At 41.3% G+C, this 12425-nt stretch overlaps 1 protein-coding gene across 2 annotated transcripts in view; it reads left to right on the forward strand.

Annotated features, from left to right (window-relative positions):
* The first annotated feature begins 2743 nt into the window (after window positions 1-2743).
* Pak3 (p21 (RAC1) activated kinase 3) overlaps window positions 2744-12425 on the forward strand; it is a 268737-nt gene continuing 259055 nt past the window's right edge. For both annotated transcript variants that reach the window (XM_045140431.1, XM_045140432.1), the window contains exon 1: window positions 2744-3097. The gene's annotated coding sequence lies outside the window, so the exon portion shown is untranslated. The remainder of the gene's footprint in view (window positions 3098-12425) is intronic.

Consider the following 12425-nt stretch of genomic DNA (forward strand, 5'->3'; position numbering starts at 1 on the left):
TTAGGTCTTTTGATAAATAGGAATTTGCTTAGAAGAGCCAAAACACCCCTTTGAGTAAACCGTGTACATTCTTTCAAAGTTTTTATCAGGCAAATCCTCCCAATCAATCCCAGTGACCATGAGTAGCAAGAATTTGGGTCACATCCACTGCCAAGTGTTCTCTTTTCATCATCCTCATCTGGTCCTGTTGTGCATTCCATGTTGGTCTTCAGAACTGCAAAGAATCCCTCATCTCCATTTATCATGCCTACCTTGTATCACCAGCACATGATCTTTCCCATCATGGTCAAAAATGAGGTTTTTCTCTGTGCTCCCTCAATACTCAGTCTGTACTGATAATGAAGGATCTCTGCCTTTAATGGAGACTTATTAAATGAGTATTACTTGTCTTTTCTCTAACAATGGCACATGCCTGCTGTGTCATGTTCACTTGTGACACTCTACATACCTCTCCACTCACTTGATAGCTGTATCATGTATTTAGATTGTTGTTCAAAGCTGTTTAGCTCTGGTTCCAGAGGTTAGCTTTTGCCCCCCCCCCCCATGTTAGCCTGCTTCTCTTGGTATCTGTACATTTAGAACTATCTGGACTGATGTGTAGGAGAAAGGTTTCCTTCTCGGTGGTAGCTAACAATTTATTTTCACGCCTTAGGAAAGGGCGATCTAGCTTGTGGAAAAATAATTTATAAGCTTATTGCTCTAAGAAGCTGAAAAAGAACTTCTGCCTATTGTGCTTTTTACTCTTTCATTTTAAATTATCCTTGTATTACTTGTAGGAAAATCAAAGGAATAATTACATCTGATAATGGGAGAATGAGGCCTAAATCACTATAACTAAGCCACTATAACTATAATGTTAGTCCATTAATATGTGCTTGTACTCAGATACATCAAATTAATTAAAATACTTTATCAAGGGCTGGGGAGATGGCTCCGTGCATAGAATGCTCATTACAAGTATGAGGACCTGAGTTCAGATCATTCCACCCATGAAAATGCTATGTAGGTGTTGTGGCCCAGCATCCCAGAGGTGGAAGCAGGATTTCCAGGCCTATCTAGCTGCTTAAACTAGACAAATTTGTGAGTTGTGGTTGCAACTATGTCTCAATAAATAAGGGGGAGAGCAGTTGAAGAAGACACCCAATAGGTATCTCTGGCTTCCATATGCACATGTACACAATGTACCCCACACCCATGTGAGCACACAGACACATCACACAAACTATACTTTATCAAAATTTTATTTAAATGAACAGTTTCAAATTATTTCTCTGAGTTCTTTACTTCCAACAGGCAGATACATCAATAATTCTGAATTTCTTAATATAATTTTTAGAACACATTTTGGGCTAGGGACATGGCTCAGGTGGAAAGTGCACAAGTTGGCAAACGTGAGGGCCTGAAAGGGTCTGGCTCACCCTGAGTTCAATTCCTATCCCCCAAGTAAACAGTTGGGCATTGTCACTGACACCTGCAATCCTAGTCCTATGAGGAGCAAAGACCAAAGAATCTCTGGGGCTCACTGGTTAGCCAGTTTGACCAAAAGAAAGCAGTTCTAGGTTCAGTGAGAGACTCTGTCTCAAGAAAACATGTAAATGAGCAACAGAGAACCACACCCTCTGGCCTCCACATGCAAGCACATTTGTGCATGCACCACGCACATACTATACACATGTACAGAAAATGTGGCCTAGAGAGCTAAAGACATAGCTCTCCATTCTGGATCAGCTACTTATTAGCATGTAATGTTAGGCAAATCCACTTAACCTTGTCGAACCTTATTTCATTGTCTGTAAAAGAGGAATAATGAGATCTCCCTTGCTTAGAGACGTTATTGTAGGGAACATGTTATGGGGATGTACTGTGATAAACTGAGTGCCCTGTGAACATAAACCATGAAGAAAAATGGTCATAAAGAGAGGGAAGGTTTATTGTGCATTGTGGAATTATCCCACAGTTAATGGTACCAAACTGCTTGTATTTGCTGAATAGAAAACTAATTTTAAGAAAAGAGAGAGAGAGAGAGAAGGAAGGTGACTTTTGCCCAGGCTCCAAAGAAGGATCATCAAGGATTGAATCAAGAAAGAAAAATGTGCTTTACATAGTAGTTTTCTTTGCTTTAGATAGGATCATGCAGGTCCCAACTGATCTCCAGTTGATTTTCATGATAATCAGTAGCCAGACTCTTATCACCAGGAAAGCAATCTTGGTTCTCATTTAAACAGGTACTGAAATCCTGGATCGGCAATGGTGTGAAGATCCAGCGACCTTCAGACATCAAAGAAGCCAGAGGTCTGGACAATGCTGACTAGGTTAACAACAGACTGAAAGAGAGTTGATTGTATGCTGCCCTGGTTGGAAAAAGCAGATGTGACAACGTGAGGAGAGAAAGGGAAAAAAAAAAAGTAGAATAGAGATCAAAACCCAATCCTAGTGAAGACAAAGATTACCTTTTGGGTACTTTAGACAACACCCAGCACTGTGTTAAGTGCTCACTTAGTGCATGTGGCATGTGGTAATTGTGACTGCCCTTAGTATCTATCTTTTCTCCTTTACTGAAGGGTTTCCAAAGAAAGGGGCAGATACAAGCTACTAGTGCTCTGGGGGTGGGGGGGAGAATGAAAAAGGGGATTTCCCCCACACACACACCTTCCCCTCCTCCCCTGCATAGTCAGTCTTGAGAGACTGGAAGGGTTTCACTTCCGCCTGGCTGCAGGAACCACAAGTTCCAGAGTAGGTCGGAATTGAAATAATCACAGCCAAAATACACCCAGATGCTCTCACACACCCAGACGCGCGCGCATCCTGGGGCCATAGGACGCACGTGAGCCCACACCCCGCACACCCATTCCTGCCTCTTGCCCAAGCATCCTCAGCAGCTGCCACAGAAGCAGCCTTCTCTTTCCTTTCCTCCTCCTCCTCCTACCACCGCCGCCTCTGCCGCTGCGATCGCCTATCCCCTTGCATCCTCCTTCCTCCCCCAGTTCCCAGTTCCAGCTCCTCCTCCCATCCCCCGCCCCTCCTGCCCAGCGACGAAAGGAAGGCGGAATCCTCGGCAGCAGCTTCCCTTCTCTCAGGCCAGAAGAGGCTGGAACAGGTCTGTCCTGGGGGCGCTTTGTTGCGGGCTACTGGAGGTGGCTTCAAGAACCGCTGGGAGGAGCACGGGGCACAGCAGAGGGTAGATGATTTCCCAGTTTTCAGGGGTGCTCTATGAATAGATGGGGGCGATAGGGTGAGAAGGCACCTTTGCCCTTCGCCAATTCTTCCTTCTGAGTTCGTGGTCTGACAGCGCTGAAGTGAGCCCACTCTTGCCCCTAACCCATCCTTAAAGCTCTTTCTTTGCAACCCCCACTTCCCGCATCCACTTCCAGAGCTGAGCTTTCCCTTGTTCTAGGAGCTCAGGCATGGGGGCGGGGAGAAATGGATGGAGTCCATCCATCGGGGCACCTGGGGCCATGAAGCTTTGTTACACAGGACAAAACCCTATCCTCAGTAGCTTCCAGTTCCTGGCTAGGCTGCTGCTTTCAGGCGAGATGGGGTGTGAGCAAAGAAGACTAGGGAAGTCAGAGAATGTGAGGGGGCACTCCCTGTGTGTGACTGGGCATACGGGAATGCAGTGGTGTGTGCCAGGGACATAGTGTGGATTTTGTGCAGGATTAACTTAGTGTGAGTTGGAGTGTGGTGTGTGTCAGTGCGTGTGTCCATGTGTGTTCTGTGCCACGGGGCTGGGCTTCTGTTGGCATTCCATGTCCTTGGGTCTCATCCCATGCCAAGACAGACTGCAGCAACATGCAGGCAGGCGGATCAGGTCCAACCTGTTTTACCTACACTGGAAAGGTAATGATAACTTCAAAGTGATGGAAATCAACGCCCCCCCACCGCCCCAGCAACTGGGGCAGTTGCTTAGTCCTTTCTCACTGTGGGATTTCCAACTAGGTTGATCAAGCAATGCATGGGCATCTTTCTTGTTTGCCCCCAAAGCTTCCTAACTTTTCTTAGCAGGTTTCCTCCTCTCAGCCAATGAGGTTCCAAAACTCTTATCGTGATCCCTGCAGTGAGTGCCTCCCCCAACCCTGTACTTAGTGATTCCTCATGTCTTCCTTAATGCAGCAAAGTTTGGGATGTGGCTGCCCCTTTAGATGAAAAGGAACAAATTAAACGTACTTCTTTATCCATCCTGAATTTACTTTGAAGGGTTGTCTTGATTTTTCTTGAGTTACAAGGTGTAAAGTGGTATGGTGGTCTTCCTTTCCTTTCCTTTCCTTTCCTTTCCTTTCCTTTCCTTTCCTTTCCTTTCCTTTCCTTTCCTTTCCTTTCCTTTCCTTTCCTTTCCTTTCCTTTCCTTTCCTTTCCTTTCCTTTCCTTTCCTTTCCTTTCCTTTCCTTTCCTTTCCTTTCCTTTTGGTTTAAAGATGGAAGAGATCAATCAAAGTGAATAAAACGCCTAAGCTTTTTGATTTTGGCTAATTTTCATTTGTGGAGAATACACAAACACACATACACACACACACAACAGCCCAATTAACGATAGTGATCAAACAGTATGTGTCATCCACGTAGTAATGTCAGGTACTGACGTATGGGAATGAATAAAACATCATTTATTTTCTCAGGAAGAGTAGTCTGGTAGGCAAAATAGAGAATGGAAATAGAGTATGAGAAGAAATGGGCAAGGTACTGTGGGAACACTGAGAGATGCTGGGTTGAGGGTGGGAGTTATGATGAAAGCAGGGTTAACTAGGAAGGTGATATTGTAGTAAATTAATTCTTCAAGAATGAATTCACCAGGTGGTTAAGTGGAGAATAGCACTCTAAGCTGAAGGAGCAGTGTGTAAGAAGACACAGAGAGGATATAGTTAAGTAAGACTGCAGGGGGTCTGAAAGTATTACTGTCAAATTTTCAACAAGCCCAGAATGAATCTCTATGGAATGGAATTACTGTTAATGGTGAATCCAAAAGGAGACAGTATTGCAGATTGATGATCACAAAACATCCCCATCTTAAAAAAAAAATGCCTGGCCCATTTCTTAATGTTTTGCTTTAAAAGAGTATGTGAATGTAGATTTGCAATGCAAATGAACTAAATGGGCAGTGCTCACGTGACAGAATTGTTTGCTTTACAAAAGGATCAGAGAATTTTAAATAACAGTGCTACTATGACCTTAATGGTGAGTTTTTAAAATCAGAAATCCATGTCCACAGAATTTTTCATAGTCAATGAATAAAGACAGATATAATTGAATCACATTTGCTATTTATGCAACAAGTTACTTATTTCAATGTGGGAATTTTCCCTTATGCTGTGGGTGTTTAACAAATACTAAAATAAAATATGAAAATGGTAGCAATAAATATCAAATCCATTAGCTGTGATCTTTTGTCATTTGAATCACATGAAATTAATCAGGATAGGATCTTCAGGGACTTGTACATTTTTAGGTACTTTTACTAATGCCACTGGTAATTAACAGTAGCACAAGATTTCTGTGCTGTATGTTGACTTTGAAATAGATATATAATGACTACTATAATACTCATGCAATTAACAAGACCAGGAGCTCATTTGGAGTCTTCTGTTTTGATGTGTTGGTGCTGATTGCATAGGTTGATAAATATTACTAAGACTGAGCCTAGTGGTTGATGATTTCCAGTCAAAGTGTCTGTTGGCACAAAATTATGCTCGTGAAGAGTGTGAGCTCTGAGGATATAGGTCAATATCATGAGTACCTCTTCCCTTAAGTGAAATCCTCAAATAGCTCTAGATTCTATTAAAAGATATGTCAGCAGAAGTAAGTAGGTGTGAATCAACATCTTTCCTCATTTGGCCAATGCTCTGCTGCAGAAGAGATGAAGGTTTAAGGTTCTTTGATTTCCTCATTGTCCTTTTGCTCAGTGGCTGCTGATACCAAATAGTATAAGGCAATATTTCTAAAGAGCTCGGACTGGAAAGGAAGTAATGTGCCTGCCCATGTGCCAAAAAAGACAATGAGAGAGAGACAGAGAGAGTTGTGGTCACCTTTGGGAGATTCTACCTTAAAGGAAAACAGATAGCTAAGGAGACTGCTGAGCAGATAAGAGTGTTTTGTCACACATGCATGATAGTATGGCCATACTCACTTGTAACCAAGTCCTATAGGGAGTGGAGACTGGAGACTCTCTCTGACTCTCTAGTCAGCCAGGCTGACTGAACACAGCAGCTCCACATTCAGTGAGAGGCTCAGTTTCAATGAAACACATGGATGAGCAATAGAGCACAGCCAACATCCTCTGGCCTCTGCTTATTAACACACAGGACACATACATCTTGCACACATATGTTCATAGAACGCACATGGAAAAGAGAGGGAGAAAGAGAGTGAAAAGTTTGTTTACCACAGGGCTTCTAAAATATTTTGCTAGGTTAATGCATATTGTGAGTGTTTAGGAAAACAAAACAGTCACATTTCTCAGATGTATGTCCCCAATACCTGCATTCCAATAGTATTTGTCTAAGTTGTTGATAAGAAGAATACTCTTGGGGATATGCTGAGCAAAAGAATTCTTAGCTGGGTTCAGAGGTGATCAGTACCTAGTTGTATAAACTTGGATGAAGGATAAACTTGGGTGACTGGCTTTACCTTTCTCAGCTGTTCTTCCCTCCTCTGCCTGTAGAAAGAGGCTGATAATAATCATCACTCTCATTGACAGTGATTGTGTGATGACAACTAAGATAATATCTCTGCAAGTATTTTGAGCTTTTCAGAAGAAATGTACCATCTGAACTCCAGCTTATTATGAAAAGGAAGTAAAGTATTAAGGCAATTATCTTGATAATTCAGGACCCAATTTGGTGTCTCTGCTGTACTTGGGTCAGACTGCCTCAGTTCTCTGATCTTCTTTGACTGTAAAGTCTTATCCTCACTCAACCTTGGATGACTTAGTTCTTTGAGCTTATTTCCTTTCACATCCTGAAAATATTCACAGAGGTTTTTAATTTCCTGATCCAGAGTTCCCATCAATCCAGACTTGAGAACAAGCCCAGCAATCTGAATGCACCCTGCTGACCAGAGAGCCCTGGAAGTGAGAACTGTTTGGAATGTTACCTTTATCCTTCCCACTAATCAACTTTAAGAAGCAGTTTGTAAAGGTCATCTTTGGCACTCTGCCACAAGGCTCACCTCCATTGACCCCGGTGAACATTCTCCATCACCCATGTTAGGGGTCCATTTTGTCAAAACAGAGGCCATCTTTAAGGAAATATAAAGACAAATGAAATGGTACTAATGTGATGGTTGACCATTTCTGATTCCCTTGATTCATGTAAATTCCCTTACCATCTTCTTTACAATCTGTTTTGAAAGGAGAGTGGATCTTTTGAGAATTAATGACTAATAACCATTGCAAACAGAGCTTGAGATTGTTCCTGGTGTGGAGGCATTGTAGATACCCAGTCTAGTTTTCTGCATTAAAGCAGCAAGCTACAGTTGCAGTAGGATTTCTGTTGTACACACACAAGGCCTCTTTGCTATTAAGACAGTGTTATGATAAAAAGTGAGAGTGATGTCCTCCTGTGTTCTTGATCACATAGTGGAGATTCTTGGATGATAGGGGAGATTCGTAAAATGGTAGCTCTGTCGGTGTCTCTAGAAGGTCATGTGGTGAGAATCTTCTATTTGATTAATGAAATGAAGAAAAGAGAAGTGAAGTGAGTTGTTCAAGGTCACATAGCCATTGGATGACAAAAGCATTCCTAATAGTAAATCTTAAATCTTCTATTTCCTTGTGCTATTAAATCAAACAGCTTTCTTAGGTAGTTCAGAAGCTTTGGGTTGGCTCATTCAATGAGACTGTGAGGTCACATTCAGATCTGAACTGGGTAGGTTCTCAAGCAACAGATTTAGCAAAGGGATCAGCTTCTAGTGGAGGCTAACAGGCTATGCTTCAATCGGTCCCTGTCCATTCCTCCTGACACCCCAAGCCAAGTATTAGCTACAAGAATGAGGACTGAGTGTTCTTCCCTGATTTTCAATGATTCCATCAGCCCGCCCTTCTACCTTGGTATTAGTGCCTTTTCGTTGGACAAGGATACCCATGAAAGCCTGCTGAAAGCTCAGATATACTCCTCAGGGAAGCCTCTATATCCACTAATATGTTCATTAATTTTAGGGTTATCCAGGTTTAGAACACCAGCACTACGTGTTCTTATGTCATTGTAGATCTTTCCTAAACACTAAAAACAATGTCCAGAGGATGGATTTTCAACCTTTCTGGAGGGAACTAGAAGTTGTGAGATGAAAATATGTCAAATAGAGTGGGGGAAGAAGATTTAGAGTGTGATTTACTTAAAATAAATGAACAAGATTGAATGCTAAACTCGAGATCAACACAGTGAAGAAAGTGAAACGAGGTAATCATATGTAACTTTACCATGTGTAACTTTATCAAAGAGAGTTGTAGAGCGATGTGGCAGGAGTAATGGCATGAGATTCGGGAGGATGAGAAAGGGGGTTGGACTAAAAAGGTTTCTGTTCATCATGCCATATTTGAATGAAAGGATAACTCTTCTGAAACAATGACATAACTTTTCCACAAAAAAATCTCATATCTTTGGCCATTAGAAATGTTGTATTAAATACTAGAACACTGTGTTCTTAGGAAGGCCATCTTCAGAAGCTGGGAGGAGAGTGCTATGACTCCTTGACTTTTTTCTTTAAGCATGCATGATTGTACATTGTTCAAGATGCCCTTCACCCCTTCTTCTTCCTTCTCCCTACCTCTTACTGGTCCTGTTCCTCCCCCAAAACAGTTCCCCTTCTGCTTTCATGTACACTTTTGTTAAAAAAAAACATTTTTATTATCAAAATAACATATGCATACTTGTGCTTGTAAAAATAGAAACATGATGTGGAACATTCCTGACTTCTCCAACACCAACCCCCCACTATGATCCCAATTTGGTGCACATTGCTCTGTGCTTATTTTATGAATATTCATATATGTATTCATGCATTTAAATAATCGAGGATGCCAGCATGTTCCACATACTGTTGTACACTATGCTTTTCAATAAACTATGTATCTGGAAGTATTTCCTTGCCAATACACACCTAGCTATTTCACTCATTATAATAGCTGCATAGTAATCCATTATATGGTTGTGACATGTTTTTTTTTTATTTAATTTATTAGTTTTCTTTTCAGTAAATACAGGCAGTTTGGTACCATTATTTAGGCTCATCTGTGATCTACCCCCTTCCATTAGACCCTCCTTGTTAATGAAAATGTGTCGTGCATTGTGGAGTTAGCCCCCAGTTATTGGCATGATAAATGTCTCTGCAAATCATGACCCAACATGTGACTCTGACATTCTTTGCGCCCCCTCTTCCGCAAAATTTCCCTGAGCCATGTTGGGTTCATTTTTGGTCTGCTTCATTGCTGAGGTGTTGGGGGCCTCTGAGGCTCTGGCTCTCTGACTTGGTAGGAGTTGATTTTTCTCTGCATTGATCTCCTTCCCCTTTGTGCTGGTATCCGGTTCACAGGTAAACATCACCCTTGCTTATTTCGCCAGTTGTCCTTAGTTTCAGTTGGGCCCCTTTTGAGGTATGTTGGGGCAGCTCTCTTCTTAGGATCTGCATCTATCTGGAAAAGAGAAGCAGATTCTCCAACGGAGAGTAAGTTAGCACCCGGAAAATTGAGATAAGACTTACTTTTTTGATAGACAGTATGGTAGGTTTAGGCCCTCTTATACCCTGTGATTGATGGTAGCTTGATATTGAAGAGTGGGCTTGTGTTTGGGTATGGTTCTGACTTGTTTCCCAGCTCCAGCTATGGGTCTAGTACCACTGAGTGGATCAGTTAGCCAAATCAAGAGCAATTGATTCCTCATCATGGCTGTGTACCACTATTGCACTTGTGTGGGCATCACATCCAGTTATTTGTTGCTAATTAGGTTAAACAATGTGTTGCTTGGACAGATCTTGGTCATTTCCTCCCAGTTGCCTATGTAGTGCCTTCTGGCACTAGACACGCTGACTGTCTGGGGACTGACTCTCTCCTGGCTTCCAGCCATGTCATTCCATTTTACGCATCAGCTGCATATGGAGTCTTCAGCAATAGGGTCTTACCACTGGCCTTTGGTGGGTCATCAAGTACTCTGACAGAAGTCTGTCATTGTTTTGGGAAACCTTGTAGGTTTCTGTGATCAAAAGCTCATTGTGGATGGTAGGCCCAAGCTGGAAGTTGGGGTTACAGGTCAGTGTCCACTAAGAAATTGAGAAAAAAGATAACTAATATATAAGAGTTAGAGAGGAGAGAGATAGAGGGGAGAGTGGGAGAGGGAGGGAGGGAAGATGTAGGAGATTTAGGTCAGTTTTGATCCTACCCTGACATGTTTTTTAATACAACCTTTGATGATGACATTTTACATTATTTCAATGTTCATGTATCTCTGCATATGATTGTGTTTTATTGTGTAAACTGATGGTAAAATTCTTAGTTCAAAAGGTTTTATTTGCACATTCTGATCTTAATAGAACCTGCCAAATGAGCTTCCAGGAAGGCTATTAGAACTTATATTTTTCTTTCCTTTTTGTTGTTGTTGCTGATGTTGTTGTTTTCAACGTAGGGTCACACTCTAGCTCAGGGTGACCTGAAATTCACTATGTAGTCTCAGGGTGGCCTCAAACTCATTGTGATCCTCCTACCTCTGCCTCCCGTGCTGGGACTAAAGTGTGTGCCACCATGCCCAGCTAGAATTTATATTTCTACCACCAGAGGTCATTTCACCATATTCTTCCTCACCAATTTCAAGCATTTTTCTTCTAATCTGATGGCTGACAAAATATCATTTCATTCCATGTTTTTTCTTGTCAGTTGAACATCTTTCTGTCTGTTTACTTGCCATCTGCATTGCCATTTTAAAGCTTTAGCTTGTTTTTTTATTGAGTGGTTCTTTCTAATTTTGATAATAGGAATCACTATATTTTGGAGGGTTATTTGTTTCATAGGAACTAATTAACTATTAACTATATTGTCAATGGATTAAATGGTGGTTTGTCTTTCAAATTTGATTTGGGTATCATGCAATACAAAAAAAAATTTGGTTTGTTTTTCAAGGTAAGGTTTCACTCTAGCCCAGACTGAAATTTACTATGTAGTCTCAGGCTAGCTTTGAGCTCACAGTAATCCTCCTACTACAGCCTCCTGAGTGCTGGGATTAAAGACATGTACCACCAGGCCTGGTTCATGATTTCTGAGTGCCATATAATCTAGTCTGAAGAGATGGCTTAGTTGTGCAAGTGTGAATACCTGAGTTCAGCCCCCCAGAACCCACAGAAGGCTGGATGCTGTAGTTTGAGCATCTATATTTTCAGTGATCCTACAGTGAGATGGAGGACAGAGAGGAGAATCCCTTGGAAGCTCATGGGCTAGCTAGCCTGGTGAATATAGAAATAAACAATGAGAAACCTTTCCTTAAACAAGGCAGGAGGTGATAATTTATACCAGAAATTGTCCTCTGACCTACACACATGCTGCATGGCATGCACATGTCTACATTCATACACTCAAGCACACACATACACATACATGCACAACAAAAAGTCATACACTATATTTCTTGGTGAGCACCCAAATGATACCATAATAAAACACACATTATTTCTTTAAAGTATATTCTTAGTATTAGATGTGTTCAGCTGATCATTTTTTCTAGATGTTGTCAAATTGCTTACTAAAGTACTTTTTACCAATTTTCACCCCTACCACAGCATATAAAAGCATATTTTGGTCCTCTTTGATCATTTCAATAATTCAGGTATGTGTTCTTAAATCATACTAGGCACTGTGAAAACTCTGGAAGCAAAAAATTGTTAAATGTACATGGAGCACATGTGATACATGTTTCACCTTCAGTTATTTAAGGAAACATGTGTTTTTTTTTTAAATTCATTTCTAACTAGAACTGTGCCAAAATCATTTTTAAAGCAGTTTTTCTATAAATTCACTGTAAAATGAATGACCAATTAGGGTCAGCTCTGCTGGCAGTGGCCAAAGAAGCAGGCAATGACAGACTGACTTTAGACATGTTCCTGGTGTTAAGAAATTTGGGGGAAAAATCTATTACTGCTGCATTATCACTGACCTTTGAGGTTAGCAAAATTGGTTCCAGAATTTTTGGGAGGCTGAGTGTTGGGTAAGTAACTTGGCTTTCTGCAAAGAGGTTAAGATTGTGGCCCTCCCATGAGAAGTTATTCTAAGAGAAATAAACAGTGATGTCACTCTGCATAGGGAATAGTGGCAAACAGGTACAGGTGTGGTTTTCCTTCTCACATGGCCAGGCCTTGCTTCATCTATTCATGGCTCTTTTCTGCCAACATTTAGATATGATCAAAATAATTTTACTACTTATTTTAGGTTGTGGTATAGCCTATAAATTAGAAGATGAA

The sequence above is a fragment of the Jaculus jaculus genome, chromosome X (assembly GCF_020740685.1).
Source record: "Jaculus jaculus isolate mJacJac1 chromosome X, mJacJac1.mat.Y.cur, whole genome shotgun sequence".
Classification (NCBI taxonomy): Eukaryota; Metazoa; Chordata; class Mammalia; order Rodentia; family Dipodidae; genus Jaculus; species Jaculus jaculus.